The sequence below is a fragment of the Branchiostoma floridae genome, chromosome 6 (assembly GCF_000003815.2).
Source record: "Branchiostoma floridae strain S238N-H82 chromosome 6, Bfl_VNyyK, whole genome shotgun sequence".
NCBI classification, from domain to species: Eukaryota; Metazoa; Chordata; class Leptocardii; order Amphioxiformes; family Branchiostomatidae; genus Branchiostoma; species Branchiostoma floridae.
In genome coordinates, this window is record NC_049984.1 from 19,965,372 (window position 1) to 19,984,370 (window position 18,999).

Genomic DNA, 18,999 nt, shown 5'->3' on the forward strand with positions numbered 1-18,999 from the left:
CCACCGCCAACGGCACCTCCCTCTGCACCGCCACCGCCCACGGCACCTCCCTCTGCACCGCATTCTGCACCGCCCACGGCACCTCCCTCTGCACCGCCCTCTGCACCGCCACCGCCCACGGCACCTCCCTCTGCACCGCCCTGGGCACCGCCCACGGCACCTCCCTCTGCATCGCCTTCAGCGCCACCACCACCCTGGGCACCTCCCTCGCCACCGCCCTGGGCACCTCCCTCAACACCGCCCTCGGCGGCACCACCTCCATCGTGGAAGCCCCCGAGGCTGGCGGCTGTCCCGGCGGGGTTCCGGTCGGCAGTAACCCAGCCCTCTGGGCGTTGTGCCGCGCAAACGCCCTTCCGCGCACTTGGTGGACCTGAACCAAAATCATGAGAAAGGGGACTCGTGATTGATTCTGGAGAAAATGATGTGTCTATTATGTGTCTATTACTCTGATGCTGGACCTTGATATTTTTTTCTTATGCGTAAGCGGTAAAATTTCTCATCTGTTTAGCTACTGGTAAACATGGTAATTATCACCTTACTGGGAGCAGTAACATGGGTCATTGAAGTTCAATATCAAAATAACATAGGAGTTGAATAACAATTGCTTGCCCAAAACGTCAGTTTGCATATTAAAGACTTAACTATCACGTTGTCAGCTATAAACATTCCATCCTTTTTCTTAGTCGTAAGTGGTAGAATTTCTCGTCAGTTTTGCCACTGGTATAAAAAAACATGGCAAAGTAACGGGGCATTGGAATGCATTGGAATGCAAGATCGCACTCAAAAAACCAAATTGGAGTTGACTAACAGATACCTAAATCGGCAGTTTACACAATAATACATACTATCAAGTTGTGAGCAAGAAATTACATCATAAGCTGTACTCCCGAAAAAAAGCAATAGCTTGGTGGGAGCGGGAAGAAAATTTGCTTTCATCGGTGGAAGGAAAACTTTCCATCCAAACGCAAACTTTTCAAATCGGTGGGTCCCTCGAACACCTGAGGAAGGACTGCAGTGCCTTCCTCAGCTTCCTGTCTGTAAATAGTCTATTCACCATGAGCGCTCATCAGAAAACGCGTTCGAGCGTGCGAAGCCCGAGTGATGACATATTGTGTGTTCTATACCTAGCTAGACCCTTCCAAAGCATCTCTGGATAGAGTGGATGTCCGAGAATGTCCTCCCCCTGGTTGGAAGAGGAGTATTTGCCTGAACTGGATCGTTTTGGACCACGTAGAACCTGTAGAAGTGAGTGTTCCTGTGAATGAAATAGAGAGGGAATGATTACTTTTCAGGGTTTTGAAGATAGTTAGTTTAATGATTAAACTTCAACGTGGAATTCATATTTTATTGGTATTATCAAGGGCATCTAAGTGTAGGTATACATGTGACTTTGTATCTGATGCTAAAAGTAAATGGTAAATCGTACTGCAGTGTGGCCCGCCACACGGTGTTACGATGTTCCCTTGTCTTCCCAGCCCTTGCAAGATGGCCTGTAGGAATGTCATGCAATTAGATAAAATGGCTGAAGTCCATATAGGGTCGTCTACTTCACTACGTTGCACATGCATTACAAGTTTCTTAGAATACTAAAGTTCGAATATGACCACGTAATCCTGGAATTCAGGTCCTTGGGTTGCGATCAAGTCTCTCTCTTCTTGGAGGTTTGTGTTGTAATACCTCCTTCGATTTTGCTCGAGCACACCCAGTCACCCTCCTACCATGTATTTCTCCCAGCGGAGGAGGGGGCACGAGATATAAGTTTGCATATACAGGGTCCTAATGACTGCATTGAACGAACGACGCTATGGTTCTGGAAAAAATAATTTTCAACACGATTACCGTCGACATAATTTGCCTTTAGTGTCGATAAATGAAACAATTTTACCTTTTCAAATATTTGAATTTACAGGTGAAGTTTTGATTAAACGTCACGAATATTATTTGCTGTATGAGGTAACTCTGAAAATCACGACTAAAACCAGATGCATTTTCTGTATTATCAGTACCCAGACTTCGGGGACTGTGCCTCTGGCTCAGTGGGGGCTGGTTCAGCTTAAGTAACATCTACAACAATGTATCTTTTTTTATAGTAACATTACAACAATGTATCTACTTTTTTAGTAACATCTACAACAATGTATCTACTTTTTTAGTAACATCTACAACAATGTATCTATTTTTTTAGTAACATCTACCACAATGTATCTATTTTTTGCGTAACATCTACAACAAGAGACATAAAACCTACTCGTTCATCTTTCTGACCAACTCGTCGTACAATCGCATGGCCTCTGGACCCCCCTCTGGGTCATCGAACCTCCGCTACAGATGGGCGAGGTAGGCCATCTCTGCATTGAACTGTTCCCGGTCCGCCCTTTCTTGTTCTCTCGCAGCCTCCTCTGCCTCGTCCACCTGAATGATTCAAACCGTTATTTCCTGTTATAAACATTTCCCAATTAACCTCTGAATCACTAAGTGAAGGCACTGGGGCCCGACAGTTCCGCAGAGACTTTTATTCCATGATTCAACCCTCCTTTCCCTATCAGATTCGCAAAGCTGACTTACTGCTCCAGTAACGCACGCGTTGCTTCATATTAGAGTCGTTTGTGGTGTTTAGGCTCAAAATCATACAGTGAAAGTTCATATTTCATCTGCAGATTGTAAATAAATGTTTCTCTGATTATTTTTAAGTCTTCATGCAGAATCAGAACAGCAATTGAATACCACACAAGGTTGAACAAATACAAAGTAACTTAATACCGCCAAATCCTGTGCTCATCCTGAAAAGCTGCCTCGCCACACCTGATGCAGATTTGGTCTCAAGTGGGTGTATCGTTAAATAACGGCTGAAGACATCAAGGTTTGAGAAAGCGTACCTTAACACTTGGTTGAACACTCTTGCACATAGAACAGGAAAACTGAGTTCCATGACCACATACCTTAACCTTTGATAGTAACCTTTTGAAGTGAAGTATTATAAATATTTCCCATTGATTATGCAAATAAGGACCTCCTTTGCATAGAATGTTGATCATGTTCTCTACTCCAAAATAACAAAGTGTTCAAAGAATGGAAGCTTAATGCTGTGGGTATGGTAGTAGGGCAAGGGGTCCCTGTGGAAATGGGTTCAGGCCCAGGGGTCCCAGTCAGAATGGTTCTGGGGCATGGAGTCCCTGTGCGAATGGAGGGGCAGGCTGTGATGTGCTGGGGTTGGAAGGAGTGTTAAACTGCTGGAATGCACGAGACATCATAGCTTCAAAATGAATGCTATACGCATAGACATTTCTGCCTGCATTTGTGCCATTCTCACATGCTGTTGTAAGGCAGCATCCCTTTCGTTTTCTGCCTCTCTCTCCTCCTGTAGTTTACTCCTGTTGTTTTTGGTGTCCTTGCACAGTGGTTGATGGAGTTCACTGTAGGCACACTTCAGACGTGTCTTCTTTTTTGTCCTTTCTCCTAAATTCCTAAAGTGAAAATGGATTACTTTATGAACCTGCAATTTATGCCCATAGTCAAGTGAGAAGGAAATTTGAGAAAGGAGAGTACACAGAAGTGTCAGAGCAGTGAAAATCTTATGTCAGACTACTGTACCATATGATTTTACACACATTGCAACCACTACTGGTACATGTAGGTATCAATGAGAAGTCCTCTTTCAAAAGGAGGAATAAGTTCATACATGCACATACACTTTATTTTGCACGCTTAGTACATAAAAGCGGCGGTTTTCGGCTATTTCTAGTGCAGCCAGCAGTCGGAGAAGAAGATGATTTTCGTGCCCATACATTCCTTGTGAACAGGACCCTTTGTCATTGAAAAGGAGATCAGTAGATGAACAGGCATTTATCCAAAAACGTCAACATTCTTGGACTGCTGTTGTAGTTCAACTTTCAAAGTTTGTCTTTTTCTTCCACTTCTTAGTTTTTTTCTTCCCTGCCAGAATTTAGGCGCTTAACTGTGAGACCGATTTTTGGACGGGTGACTAAAGACACCATTTGCATTCCGTGTCTGTTCTGACAGAGACTGTAAAGCAGCCCCCATCAATTTCTATATGCTTGTTCCATACCATTGTCACATTGATTTTTTTATCATGTGACCTGTTACTTCAGGTTGTATAACTGCCTATCAACATACGTGCAGTTCGACGCCTCAACAGCAAACCTCTCGGTTAGTTTGTCATTCCGCTGCATCTCACGCAAGACGTTCTTGCTGATGAATCATTGAGCTTTCAATGTTCCATCCCCACGTCACCATTCCGGATATCACTATCATCTACGCCCTTACGTAGCTCATGTTGTATCTGGTCAAGTGGAACATCCAATGATAAGTTTTGTGTCGATGGCGGGTTTTCAGTCATTTTTAGAATAATTAAAACAGGGAAATAAATGTGGAATACAAATGTTTTATTTTGACCATCAAGTGGTGTTAGATTTAATTCATCAACTTGCTTTTCTTGAAATGACTCCCATCTTTAAACCTTTGCATTGAGAGACTAACAGGCATTTTGTGTATATAGATGATTGTTACCGTCTGTGACTAAAACCTGACCTTTGAGTACTGGGATAATTTGCTTTCTGAAGTATGTTATGAATCTGACCATGTAATCATGGCCATGACCAGTGTCCATCCAATTGATATCCAATTTGATCTGCGCCCAAATGTATCCATTCTTCCACAGATCGTGGGTACATCTATATCCTTTTGCATTTGGTAATGCGCGATGTAAAGAATCAATCAAGTTACTTTCCCATCTGTTCCATATCATTTTAGTAAATATGCCAGTTATGGTTTTGCATCGACTATTTGCTGGAATAGAGGTGAATACGATTCTCTATTCTTATCTTGTACAACAGACATAGGCCCAATAATTGTTGGGGATACATCAGAATAAAGCGTGCATCGTGGTTGTCAGGTTTCGTTCCTCTTTGCATATCCAATTCGAGGCAAGCCAAAGTCGGGTCAGCACGCTGAGCTCGACGATCCTCATCCAGAGACAAAGCAGGGATCGGGTTGAGCCCACCGTGATCAACCTGCCGGGCCGTAAAACCCCTGGGTGGCAGGGAGGCCTCGTCGTTTAGCCTATCATCGATATACAACATTGTTGAGACTCCCAGGTGTCTCGCATATCTTGATATTAGTGTGCCAGTGGTGTTGTGAATGTATCCGCTCGCCTTGTAACCAAAGGGTAATGTGCAATAAACATAATACTGGCCATCGAACAACTCATACTGACCTCCAAATCATCCCCGTCAGAGCTGTCCGAGTATAAGCTCGCCATCTGCTGCCTCTTCTTCGTCGTCCGGGGCTTGCAGGCCCCGGCAGGTTGTCGCTCGAGCCGCCCGCTGAGGGTGGACGTTTGACCTGGGTGTTGGTAGTCGCGGTCGGGTTGTCTGACAGGAGCTGCACAGAGGCCTGTGCAGCATCCTTGGCCGCTTTCAGGCGCTCACCTCCAGGCCGTCTGGAAAACCATTCGCCGCCAGGATGGCGAAACGGGCGAGGTGGGTTGGGGCGGCCTGGGTCCCGTCCCGCCATCCGGAGCAGGGTCTCCGGTGGTTCTCCGGTGACGGCGCCGACCCTGTCGAAGATTTGCTGGGGTTCGAGCTGGGATAGTGGGACAACAGCGCCGGTCGTCCGCGGGTGTAGCCTCCTTGGCGTCCCCGGTTTGAAGAACAAAACACTGCGCCCGACCAAGAATACCGGAATTTTCCGGTGGCAAAGAGAATGGCGAAATATTCCTTCACAATGGTTGACCATTTTTTCTGGTGGTCAGTCAGTTCTTACTCCCATATGCTATGGGGTGGTCACACACTACAGCATCTGCCTGGCTGAGAACAGCTCCAATGCAGACGTCCAGCTAGATGTTGAACGGCTTATTGTGGTCAGCTACCTTCAGCACTGGTTCGTTGCAGAGAGTTTCCTTCAACTTGTCTAAAGCAGTATGCTTCTACAGCGCTAATTTACATATCAGCGACTATAAGTAATAGTATTATTACATAACCTAATTTACGTATCAAAAAACAAGTCACTGATCATTGTCGATTGCTACTTTGCTAGGGTAGTGGATTGATGGCGATGTTGTCCAGATATTACTTAATAGTCTTGAACAAGCCTCTATCTTTGTTGTGTAACTTTACAGCAACCTGCCATGGGTATTTCATGCCAAGTCGCTGGTCAGTTGTATACACCCTGTTGTGGCGAATGGCATCAAACACTCTGTAGTATCTAAAAGGTATAATTATGAAATCAATTTTGTGAACGGGTTAGATGTAAAATTAATGCCACAGCCACAGCAAATACAAGCTTGGTATCAGTCTTACTACGTGTAAAACAATACCGATTTGGATGACCCTAATACAATTGATCATCACTGCTAAAATGGGTTACTGGCTGTAATATTTAACTGATGCTAGTTAACATGGTTAAGGTATCAAAGCATCAATGAACTTGATGATATAAAATAAGGTGTGAAACTGACAACCATCTCACATGTCTGAGTTATGAACTTGAACTAACACATGGAAAAAAACTTGCATTTCAAACACACGCATGAAGGCTTAATGCTGAATGACAATCTCAACTGACACCCTGCCCTGGTGATGAAGGTCAAACAAACCGGCCACATTTTCCGTTCCCGGGCACGAAGACAGCTGTCCCTGTCACCATCCTGGTCTGCTGTCCAACAGACAGTCTCAACCTTAGAGAAAACAGTGTGAGTCGATTATTCTTCTGATAAAACATGCCCTCGTATATGCAGATTTATCTGCCGGGTGACCACGTGGACTTGAACTGTTGGGAAATAGTGGGGTAGAATCCCCCCAGTTTCTGGAATGGGTTGTACTATGGGTGACCACGGGGTTTGTAATCGTCATTGTCACTCAGGTGCAGGAACTTGAAAATCAGCTGAAACTTGACCTCCAGCTTGGACCTCAGGATCCCCAGGTTGTCATTGAGCATTGACAGCTGATGCTCTCATTTCTGGCTCTGTGATTCCGATCTCCGGCCAGTCTCTCGGAGACTGTTATGAAATACATTTATATCTTCATCATAAATTATTTTAACTTGCTACCAAACTTCGTCATGTCCCAGGCTAGGTTTAGGAGTTTGTGATGAAAGAGATGAAGTGATCAAGCTTCATGGAATCTACTCTCATTCGTACAAAGCCATACTTGTCAGCCATCATTGACAAAATCTGTCTTCGTGTAAAAGACTGATTTGCGCAGTTATAGCATTCCACAAGAGCGGTCGGAAGCTCCATTTTTGTTCGGTCTCTCTAAATTTATGTTTAAACGCAAAGACTACAAATTATATGATGCACATGTGAAGTTACCGTGTTCATTTCTATTGTACAGACCTGGGTAGGGGATGAAATTCAAAACAAATCCGAAGGCCCACCAGATATATAAGATGGAAATGGCCAGTCATTCACATTCTCAGTCGTTTTCTGTTCAGCACATATGTATAATCAGATTTTTAAAAAAAAGTAGTCTTTGGCGGTGCCTTGGTTTTGGACGTCGTTCCCAGCCTTTTGTTTCACAGCCCTCGTAGTTTTGGAGTGGGTCGGCTCTCTCATCCGCTTTTGAACGTTTCTCGGCGGTGTTTGCTGGGGATCCGTGCGCGTTGGCTGCGTCTCTTTCACACGGTCAACCAGATCTTTTCACTCTTGCAGAATTTTGAGGCTTTCTTTCATACGCGCCAATTGTCTCTGGCATAGCTGACACAACCTCTCGGAGACATCTTTTCTTTTCTGCAAAATGATGCCAACAATCTTTCAGGTTTGCCAAACGGTACAGAAATGCCTACAAAACCTTAAAGCTTTTCTTTGGAATCTAATGCTAACATGTACTCAAATTATGCATGATCCTAACCTTTCAAGAAAAAAGTACCACATCAGGATCACACTATAGTATTACACTATAGTATTACATTGTCATTTCAGCAGTATTAGCATACATCCCTAGATCTTCGTCAGCGAAGAAAAGCCGAGAGAGCATACCTTCAGTAGGAGGTAAGTGTGGTTTCTTCCACATTCTGAGCCACTGTTCTGAGAGGCAGGTCGGAGCTGCCCACAGCCAGGGATGTTCCAATGTAGTTGTACATTCTGTCAGAATGTGCCATGGGTAATCTTTCCTGCAACAGGAAACAGAAAATGGTGACACAGTTATTCAATGTAGATATAAGGCAGGTCGATTCCTTGGGAAAATCTTAACTAGACAATTTACAGAGGTGTGGACAGATGGTTTGGATGTGGCCAGCTTTATGTAAACAACTTTTTAAACGTATTTTATTGAGGAAGACATCAGGGCTGATGCAGATTTTCTCTTGCAATACCAAACTTGAAGCTTCTCTAAGGTAGACATTTGAATTATGGTAAACAATTCCGGATGCGCCTGTGTCCGGTGGCAGAAGTAGTGATCAGAGCTCTGTGTCTGTGAATAGAAATAAAACAATAAATGTCATGGAATAATGAAACAATGAAAACAAACATTGGGAATGGAAAAAAAAACATTGTCATGGCGACATTGGAACGAGTCCCCTTGCTGATCCATGTCAGCTCTGAGCCGCTTCCCCTTCATCAATTGGGAGAAGAGTTTATTTCCACTTATGTTAAACAATAATTGATTTCATTGATTTCGTTAATGAATGGTAACTATGGTCAGAGGGTAGAAATATTTTTTTTTCGATTTGATTCTGTGATTTGGGGAAGAGGCTGCTTGAATTCCGAGAAACAATCAATTCATTGGTGTGGCCTAATATTGAAAGTTGAGAACGGTGTCAGTGGTCTTAGACTTACTTTGCCTATAACCTTAAGGTTATTCACTGCTTAACCATTTACATGAAGAACATGCTTGGCATTCAATGAACTGTGAGATAATAATTACTGATTACCTGCTGAGTGCAGCTCTTTTGTTGTATGTAGTACCAAGGCCTCCGCCATGCTGTGGTGTGAAGGCGCAGGATGGGCATATGAAAGACAGCATGTCGTCACCACTTGTCCAACCACGTGATCATGCATGCGAGGTGGAACAGGTGTTCCCAATGTAGTGGAAGCACCTTATTTCCCAGTTCATAGTTCTCTAAACAGATGCTGCATTCTGAGCTATATGCGTTGACGATTGTTTGGGGAAAATATTAATTATGTAAGATACATGTGTGTAATATTGATATCTTGCCACATCGTCGTCATATAGTGATAATGGAAAATCACTGGGTTATGAATTAATTGGTAATGATTTGTAATACAATTTTGATGCACATCATATACAGTTGGCCATTGTCGACATACTTGTGTGGTTTTCATGCATTTGCTGTTTTTCTAACACGGCCAAGGTGGCGTCAATTGTGAAGCCTTTATAAAGGGAATTATTTACCCAGGTCCTGGTGGCACACTCTCCTGATTGGTTTCCCATCCTCAGCTCTGGCATCTGTTCGAAGAAGGCGATCATCTGAAATATATATTACAAGTGTCACATCAGGAGAATTGCCAAGATAAAGACTACTGTATACAATCCAAAAGACAGCTGAAGATCTCTGATCACTTCAGTGTACCCATGGAGAGCTAGGCTGTTTTTGCATTAAAATGTGTATAAACGTGTGGTTATAAATGGGGGGTGCTTCAGGATAAGAACAGCCAATCAGATGTCACTGGTTCTTTCGGGGCTTCACCAGAGAGCAGCCTGGATTAGAGGATTGTATCAAACCCATCAAATTCACTTGTGAGGACCGAACTCAATACCTCCACCATCCGAGAGCCTACGAGATCCAGAGAGCCTGGGTTAGAGGACTGTTTCAAACCCAGAAGCAGACGGCTGTATGGAAACGAACACCATTACAACGTAGTTATAAACGTGTCCCCCTTTCTGCTATAGAGTGGATTAGGGACCTGTATTGAGATAAACTGAATGAAGTGGAGAAAGTCATGAGTTTTCTGACCCTTTCTTACGTTTTCTTGTCCTTTGATCAGCTTTTTCACTGGTGGCCTTTGTAGCGCTGGCTTCCTTAGCATAATCTCTAATGCCCTTGTCCTTGAAACATACATGGGTTTCGAAGGTGACATTAAAAATGTATCATTTAGCGGTGACATTTTAATCCTACTCATCTGATGATTCACTCCAGGCTTTTGAGTTGGTAATGACCAGGTTTTGTATTTTTTTTTTCGTAATACAGACCCCATTCTCTTTTTGAACTTTGAAGGCATGAGAGAACATGAGGAAGGTCAGACCATTTCCTGGTCAGGCCACTCCTTGATGTCGTACACAGAGTTGGCTTTCAATGTTGTGGCTTTTGGTTTCGGAGTTCTCTCTCACTTTTGTCAGCATATTCATTGTGGTTGCTGACTTTCTTCTTAGCTGTGATTGTATCTGCAGTATACAGAAATTCTAAAAATATGGTAGAAATTCGATCTATAGAAAGTAACGTTATATCTTTTTTAGACTAGAGTAGTTGTGTAGTTTCTCTGGCGCAGGTAGGAACGTCCTGATCCAATTTGTTCTAATTTCTGTTCATTTATTAAAGTTCTAACGTTTCATAATGTTTTGAGTTCGGTGGTTATGGCATCCTGACCGAGGTCTGCCTGCGAAACAAAGAAACGTTATAAAATAAGTTAATAAATATACAAACCATTTCAGGGAGCTGGTCCCTTGCTGAGATTCAGTTTCATGAGTTTGCGTGCACTTGTCAGTCCCAATGGTTTTCGCTCTCTTCACAGATGCAGATGGCCTATAGACACGATTTCGAACGAACGTCTTCAGTCTTTGCAACTTCGCGGCGTCCTAAACCCCAGGTTCCAATCGAGAAATAATCGCAGCTGGCTTCTTTAATCCTTCTGCAATGAGTTTATCCACCTAGGACTTGTAGCACTTAAACTCCGATCGCGTGCTCATATTAACCGTCAACAAGAAGCAGTAGTGGCAAATACACGTGTACAATATGTTTCGAGACTTGAAAGAAGGGGCATGCATGGGGTGTCTGTGAAACAGCTGCTCATTATTCAGCATCTTCACCAAGCTTCAAATTTTTAGCAAGAAGTACTAAGTTAAGATCAAATTGCTTAGTTCTACTCGGTTTTCTACTCGCCACACACAAAAAAAATTGTAGGAGGCCTCCATGCACAGCCTTGACAAAAACGTGGGAACAGAAAACCGTTTGCATATGTCACGGTTGCTAGGTAGTGAGTCAAGCAAGGATCAGGACAAAGGCATGATGTGCGGAGATGATAAACTTTATTCAGGACAATCTGGGCACGTCCTACCCTGTCGGCGTCTCTAGCTGGACTCCCCTTACCCTGCTGCGTGTCCCTTCTACCCGACCCCTCTACATCTGGTCCCACTTAGTCCGGTGACATTCCCCACACCAGGGGTTAACAGTGACTCAACATGCTGTCACCTCGTGACACCTCACACCTCATTTTTAAACAATTTCCACATCGTTGACAGCTGGTCATCACCGCTTTTCTTTTACATACTAATTCTTCTACAATGCAACGAACAGGTTAAGATAATAATAAAGAAAGTTTAGGAACAACAACGTACTCGTACATAATCAAAAACAGGTCCACGACAGTCCGACATTCACAAAGCAATAACATAAACATAACAATTTACAACAACAAAAGTCCGTCAATGGCCGCAAGGTGTCTTGCTCCAACTTCCTCCTCGGCGGCCGGCTTGCGCACTTCCGGGTGTGTCCCGGAACCACAGGGAAACTGTCGTATCCAACTTTCGTCACTATCTACTATTCGTACTATGCCGAATCTTGGATATCCAGAAAACGTCCTGAGCAGAAGGACGATTCCTGGATATCCAGAAAACGGCCAAAACAGGACGCTTCCTGGATAAACAGTGGTGTTTATCCAGGATGTGTACGTGGGGGTGGAGCTTCCTGTTTTCGAGGGCGGAGACTATGTGGCATGTTGTTTTCGTGAAGAAGGCCGCCATCTTTGTATCTCCGCGCAAGAGGTTTATGTAGAATTATTGTGTCAAGTCCTGGTGTTACAGAACTTAAGAATGTTGATAATGATACTTCGATGTTTACATGTTAATACTCAGTACGTATCAGGCCCAAAATTATTTTTGCGTAATGAATTAACAAATGGCAGTCAAGATGGGATAAAGTTACTGTTGTTTTCCGTATAGCGACACATTCACGGTAACGTGTTAATAGCATCCAGATGGCGTCTCTTTGTCACACAAGGCCTGGTCCGCATCCTGGATATCCAGAAAACGGCTTGAACAGGAGAACGAATCCTGGATATCCAGAAAACGGCTTGAACAGGCTCAGGACGAATCCTGGATATCCAGAAAACGGCCTGAACAGTAAGACGCATCCTGGATATCCAGAAAACGGCCCAAGCAGCCCTGGTCGCATCCTGGATATCCAGAAAACGGCCTGAACGCCCGACGAAAATAAGGAATTCTCCCGTCAGCTGTCTCCCGTGATTTTAATTTGCGAGCAAGAGGTCACTGTGGGTCACGCACGCACCGCAATGGTATCTTGCACCGCGGGTGTCCCGCAATACTCTGAACACATGTCTAAAGACAACCGTTGTCCACAACGATAGACAATAACAGTCGCACGACTGTATAAGTGTTGTGTGTTTGAAGCTGTTTTTCGTGTAGCGTCACATTCTAGTTACGTGCTAATAGCATCCAGATGGCGTCCTTATCATGGGGAGGGCAGCGGTCACTTCCGGGTTTTAACCTCTCGCGAGGTTGACCCAAATATGGAAATATGGGCGTTCATAATAACTGTTTTCTGTCTTGGTAATCACCATGATTGACGGCACCGGAAGTACGAATCCTGGATATCTAGTTATCGTAAGGTTTTTGGACGATTCCTGGAGCCGACGAAAACTAGATGTATCAGAAACGGCAGGAACTCCTCTGCCCGTCGGGAAGAGGCTTGTCTTGTCCACAGAGGCCTCCCGGCGAGATGCTCCCACGACGACGACTCCTATACGACGTCGGGCCCTCGGGACATCGTTGTCCGCCGAGTTGACTGTAGAATCTCACCTGTAGAGGTTGGGGTCGGACAGGACACGCGAAGCAACCACTGACGCACACACACCGGTCTCCTAACCTCCTCAGTTGGAAACCTGTTCACTCCATGATTGTATGAGTCTGCAAAGGTTGCTTTCAAGCTTTTCAGGAGCTTTAACCTTTCTTGGTGTATGTAAATGCCACGCTGCTTGCTGTATAGTTGTGCCATAGCTATGGCAACGGCCTCGACGGGCTTCTCTCCTTTCACAAATGGATGTTGCACATTCCTGATAACCTGATAGAATTTTTGTTTATTATATTAGAGGCCTCTACACATAATAGTTATACTGGCTACAAAATCACCTTAGAGAGCGACAGGGGAATTGCCGGGGAGGTAGCCATCTGGGCTTGGCTCAAATAGCCCACTGGTTTCAACTATTCCTTGAAGGGCCAGGTGGAACATAAAAATCCTGGGTGCTTTCCTTTCCAATAATTTCAACCTTGACATTTTTAAAGAGGTCATGCTTTCTTCTGTTTTAAATCAAGATTTATCTTTAGGGTCCATACACAGTTACAAAAACACTATTCTGATGCCTGGAACACAGAATTTAAAAAAAAATCTAAAATATGACTTTGTGGTGAGGTGTCAAGGATTGCAACAAGTAGAGTGAGGAATGTATAACTGTACATTAGGTGGGTGGTCTATCGGGTGAATCTGCTGGACAGAGCCGCATGGCAGTATGGTGTGCTATGACTATGCAACTGCTGACTATCTTTGCCAGGTATCCCAGCAGCAGCAGTATAATAAATAATCGTACTTAGTCTACTTGTTATTAATGACTGAGATAGAGTTTCTCCGGCACTTTATAATGATTGCCATCAGATACTAGTAACCTCACTGCATTTTACATAATATCAAGCTGGCCATCTGTTAGATTCTAATCCTGACGTTATTTTACAATAATGACAAACTCCTTGTTTCATACCTTTGGTACTGTATACCTAGCATTGGCCAGCTTCTCCTCTCGAGGTCCTCCCTGTTGCTTTTGTATTCCTCCCATTTAGTCCTGTTGGGCACTTTGTCCTTGTCCTGGAAAATGAAATATTTTGGCCTGAGCAGATTTTTTAGATAAAATGAGGAAAATGTGAGCAAGATATTAATTGTCAATTATTTTACCGCATGTCTCGAGGCGGTTCAGCCTGCAGGTCTCGAGGCGGTTCAGCCTGCATGTCTCAAGGCGGTCCGGTCCGCGGCGCCTAGCTATATGAAAATTGATAAGTTATTATGCGGGCAAAATTACAAGGTTCACCACTAACTTATACCTTGAAACGAGCAAGGAACGGAGTTTTATGATTGCGACCTAGCTGACGGAGAAAAGGAATTATAGACCATATTTACACCCAAAACAACGTTTATTGGAAAATCGGTGTCGTTACAAAGACACAGAATGTTTCTTTTCATACATCCAAGGAAAAAACGTTTATTTAATATCTCAACGGGTGTGAAAGGGTGACATAGTTGGACGTTGGTGATGATTTCTTCCTGTATGTGACTGTTGGCAGGTTTCTAATTACAGCAGGTTCCTGTTGCTCCTTCTCAAAATCTTCTGGAGGGTTTACGGCACTTAGCTGCCAGTCGGGAGAAGTAGCTAGAGACTTGCTGGCCAGTCAAAAAGTCCTGCACTTGGAATAGCCGTTGGCCTTGTGCATCCCGCGCATGTCTCATCTCTTTGGACACAGTAATGGGGTCTGACTTTCGTCAAGTAGATTGTCCAAGCCGAAACCGCTTATCAAGGTATTCCTTTTGCTTGTGGCTAAACCTGACAGCCTTCTTCGGACTGCGAAGTGGCCATCCTTGCTGTGGGCAAGGTGGTGTTCTAATTACTTCCAAGGATGGCTCTACATGTGGCACTTCTGACGGGCCTTGTGCGAGCTTTTGTGCGTACTTCAACTTTGACTTGTCCAGCAAAGTCTCTCTTTCAAGGCGACGTTTGTGCTTTCCGACATGCCGGCAGCTACATGAGCCTCTAGACCTTTGCATGTTTGATAAACCTTGACGCAGCTCTCAAGGAAAAGGCTGCCAAGGCTGGGTTGTACATGCCTGACAACTTCCACGTGCCCGACAAGAAGGTTCTTCGGCTTGCCATCTCCGATGATGAGTGCGTAAACAATTTCACACTCTTTATTCGCAACATCGGTGTCTCCATTAATCATGAAGGAGATGTAGGGACTTACGAAATACGACCTGCAGTCTTCACCCTGGTGTCACTGATTGTCTTCAGGAACTTGGGGCATGCAGGCCGTGTCGTTGGCGTAGGTCGTGTTAATGTTGAGCCCATTTATCCGCATCCTCCTAACGCCCGGTCCCCAACGGCATTTACCTTATGGGGCCCTGCTGTCCCAGGGCCTACCTACGGGTATTATGATTGTCGCCACAAACAAGCTGTCAACCAATCAGAGAACAGGCCTTCCTTGGGCTTCTTGTTGTCGTGAAGCTGTCTCGCAAAGGCCGCTGGGAAGCTACCAGCCAATCATGTTACGTATTACCATGACTTTGTTTGCTCACCATGCCAACGCCCGATCCCCAACGGCTGACTGCCCATATAAGGGCAAGCTCATTAATATCTAATAAGTAGGGCGGGTAATACCGCCGGCAAAAGGGAAGGAAAGCAGAGTACAGTCAGGAATAAATGACTGACGGTACTCTGCTGTAGGAGAATGATTTATCCGCTGCAGTTGGAGAAGAGGCTTGAACTTTGTGAAGGGGTGTTCCTCCTTGCCAATGGTGTACGCGGTGTTGAACTCTACTTGTGAGCACTGTCCGGCCTCCTGTCGCTGCCATACAGCTTGGATAGTAGACGATATGACAAAGACAGCTTGTTTTCGCCCTAGACGAAACTTGCCGTCACCCCGGATGACGTTGTCGATTTCCATGAAGCGTGTCCAACAAAGGTTGGTATCGACGGAGAGTAAATAGAGTGAAGGACGCGAAGTCTGTTCACCTCCTTCTTTAACTTTTCCGCCCCTCTATGTAAACATTTTTTCGGTTTCTGGTGCATGGTAGTCAGCAAGCACCTCCACCGGTTTAGTCATGATGCCAAAGGCGTTTTCCACCACTCGTCGACCATGTGACAGGCGGTAGTAGTGGAGGATTCTTTCGTCATCTGTTGTGTTATAGCAAACTCATTCGTCGGCGCCAAAGCAATAATAGGGCTTTGAGCACAGCCCAACGAAAGCATCCTCTGGCCATTCTTCTTTGAACAGTCCGGTAGAACGTTTGTCGTAGACCGCGTTTTCTGTGGGGAGAAACCAGAGATGTCGTGCATGTTGCGTTTGATGGCGTCCGCCAAACTGTCAGCAGAGATTGCGATATAAGCCGAATCCGTATCCATCTGGCAGTAGTGGGAGTATGAAACGTCCACAACCTTTCCCATAAAGTGGAAATAACACTGAAACATTTTGGCGTACTGATACACGAACAAGCCAATGTCGTGGAAAAGATCGAGTCACCCGCAACTTCCGAAAACGCGGAGAATTGATATGTTGAACTTCATACAAAAGTACAGATAATTCCTGATCTTCTGTCGCATGTACAGTCCTACGTCCCTCTGTGGCCTGTCCGGGACAGTCCTGCTTCCAGCAAACTCTTTGTAGTTCTGAAGTTGTGAACAAAATTACATCGTTTTTGTGTAAATACAAAAAATTGCAAACGGGGCAACTATTTTAGCATTATTAATGTCAACCAGATATTTTACAGAGGATATATAAGGCCCTTGAAATGCCTTCGTGGCAGAGGAGTTAAACAAATCAGTACCTCATTTGCATAATTCATTAGAAACATATAATACATCAGTCATAAAGGTAAAACTCATTTGGGTCACGGAACTCTACTTTCTTATTTATTTTTGTACTAAACACATAGAAATTAGATTGAACTTACGTCAACAACCCATGCCATGTTGTAGATGGTATGTGCACCACAGTCACTGCCATTCCCTTGAAGAGGTACCTTGATGGCATCTGCTGTGCGGTCGAACTCTTTCTTGCTTTTGTAGCCGTCATGGAATTTCTGCAGGAGGTCAAAGAGCATCCTTGAGGCCATTCAAGCAGCAGTACTGAGTCTATCTTACGCTCCGGCTTTGGTCTGGCTTTACAATTAGAATGAATTAGAATTCCAATACCACATAAATAGCTGCCGGAGATTCTAGCATGGCAGTCAGCAGCTTTCTGTAGGAAGGAATCAGCTGGTGTAATTACGTAGCTGTTTGTTCATGAGCTGACTCCCGGAAAAGAACATGCCTGATTCATACAAGTCTGACGCGTTGGGTGGTTGCGGGCAAGACAACTGCATACATTCCACTCTGTGTGAGGCCTACGACAAGAATCCTTATCCAGCTTGCAGTAGGCAGCCATGGTAGTTGAGCACGAGCCTTTTGCTAGAGTTGTGCTCTACAAGAGGGAAAGTGTTGGAGAGCTTTGAGCGGGCACTTGCGCTCCGGTGAGGGTGTGTTCGGCCTTAGAATCTGAATAATGTTCCCCACGGCACTTTACATGCTCTCCGGGCTAGCCCTGATGTCCATCACAGCGTTGTGGCCCAGGCTGTCTTGGGCGCCCGGAAATATTTCCGTTAACATTCTGACGTCGTCTTCTAGTTGAGATGAGCTTGGAGCGCGAGATGAACTTGGAGCCGGACTACTGTAGGAGTCATCCAAGCGAGATGTGCTGGAACCGGCGCTGAAGTCATCTTCGCGAGATGTGCTGATACCGGTGCTGAAGTCAATGTCGTCATCTACAAGATAAGAAATACGTCATGCGCACATAAATTTCCATCTGAGATATGCTGGTTATAAGCTAAAACCTCGTCATGGAATGATGCGAGGGGCGAGGGATCAAGTGAGCTGACTTTGGAGTGGCTTGTAAAGGAGTTTAATGTCTCCACAGTGTTGGTTAGTGTACAAAATAAGATAGAACCATATCTACCTGAGCCTGGGTCTTCGGCCATATCCGTCATGATGCTCTGTGTGGCCTTGATGTTAGTTTTGGCCTGAGGTTTCTTGTGGCGTTTGGCCTCCTCAGATGTTTCGTTTCTACCCTGTAGTGTACAATATGAGTTAGAGTTGACATTTCTCATTAACAGCATGTTTATTTATGTTAAAGATATCTTATATTGTAAGCTAATTGAATGACGAAAGACATGAAAGAACAACTTTGATTGGTTTATTTACCTTGTCTTCTCTTGGACACTTTGCATTTGTCCTTTTCCCTTCCAAACAGTACATACATGTCATTGCTGTCATGAGCTGGTATCAAGTGGGGCTTTATACAGCAATCTGAACAGTACACTACAGTTGGTCCACAGTCGTCACACTTGATGGGATGGCTTTCTTCTTCTCCACAAAAGCTGCAAATGGAAGAAACTTGGGCGGCCAGTTGGGTTGCTGTGTCTTAAAGCTGGTCCCTGATTTCTTCCCACTGGCCACATTAAACGTACATAGCTGCTTGATAGAGATCACATGTATCAGGAGATTGAGCAAGAATGTGCACCATTGGGTGCAGCCCTGGTGTGTGGCTTGCAAAGTCACCATCTTTTTGTTCAGGTTTTCGTACAGATTATTTGTTTCAGATTCCCCAAGCCTCCTGTTCTTCCTACGCTTGGCAGAGGTGCTGGTCGGCTTGGCGGCTCCACTGCTTCGACCAAAGTTCGCCATGGTCATCACGTCGGCGGCAGACATGTCGGATCCGACTTCTCTCCTAGAATTTATCTCCCAGGCATGCTTCTGTCTGTACAAGGTGACCTGTTCACAGCCAGGACACTGGCAGTGCTTCCAGGGTCACTGCCGCTTGTGTCCTTTCACGGCCACCACGACTCCGTGAACACGGCAGAGTTTGCGTTTGAAGAAAGGATTGAAATTGGTAACCGCGGACCAGTGGCTGGACAAATTCCTACAGAGAGGGGTAACAGATGTAGATGAGGATGCTGAAGCCATCTTGAACGATGAAGAGGAGGGTCCTGACGTTGTTGACC